This window comes from Rhagoletis pomonella, unplaced genomic scaffold, assembly GCF_013731165.1.
Source record: "Rhagoletis pomonella isolate Grant_MI unplaced genomic scaffold, Rhpom_1.0 Rhpom_scaffold_00001, whole genome shotgun sequence".
Taxonomy (NCBI): domain Eukaryota; kingdom Metazoa; phylum Arthropoda; class Insecta; order Diptera; family Tephritidae; genus Rhagoletis; species Rhagoletis pomonella.
Genome location: NW_023458555.1, coordinates 47,059,198 through 47,060,229, shown reverse-complemented (window position 1 = coordinate 47,060,229; position 1,032 = coordinate 47,059,198).

The following is a 1,032-nucleotide window of genomic DNA, read 5'->3' as shown; positions in this document are numbered from 1 at the left end:
AAAAAATATGAAAGTAAGCAATTAAAATTAAGAATTATTATAAAATACTATTTAAAATGAATTCACTTATTTAAAATTCATGTAAAGTTTTGAAAAGAAAAAACGAAAACAAAATCAAACTATTCTCGGCCGGGTTAAGCGCTGCAATTTGATAGCTGAAAATTAATTAAAATACAAATTGATTTTGTGACATTACATATTTAAAAAAATAGTTAGAGAAATGTTTTTTTTTTAATAAGATTGGTTTTAATTAATTGAATGCGTATACTTGTAGTTTATGCCAAAGTATAAAAACTAAAATACCAAGTAGACATTTGGGAGATAACAAACAACAAGCTGTTATATAGCAAAAGCGAAAAAGTGAGCCGACAACAATATTAACAAAACAATAAAAAAACGCTGGAAATTGAATTAAAGATACAATCACTTTTATATTGTTGTTGCTATGGAAATAAGTATGTATGTATATGGCGCAAAAAAAGGTGTAAAATCTAAAGCAAACAAGTAAGAGCAGCGCTGTCTTCGGCTATGCCGAAGGCTTCATACCTTTCATGAACATCTGCAAATTTTAGTTTGACAGATTACTGATTTTGAATACATCTGCATACATCGATAGAGGAGTTACATACTTATATAAAAAATCGCATCTAAACAATCAGAGGTATGGAAGATATACTTTATATGGCACCAATCTAAGTGATTTTCACTGCTATGTGATCGGTATGTAAACTGGTAACACAATTTATTGGATTTAGTTTCCTACATAAAGGAGATATATCGCAAAAACTGGTATCTGAACAATCAGTGCTATAGGAGATAAAGCTTATACAGCATAGATTTTGACGATTTTCTCAGTAGACTTTGTATTATTATTTATAAAATATCTTACGAAATTTATCGGTTTTAGCTGTTCAAATAAAGGAGTTTTACAGTAAAATCCCATATCTGAACAATCAGATGTATGGAAGATATATGTTGTAGTCACCCGATCCTTGTTATTTTCACTGTAAGTATTCTGTTAATAATGAGTGA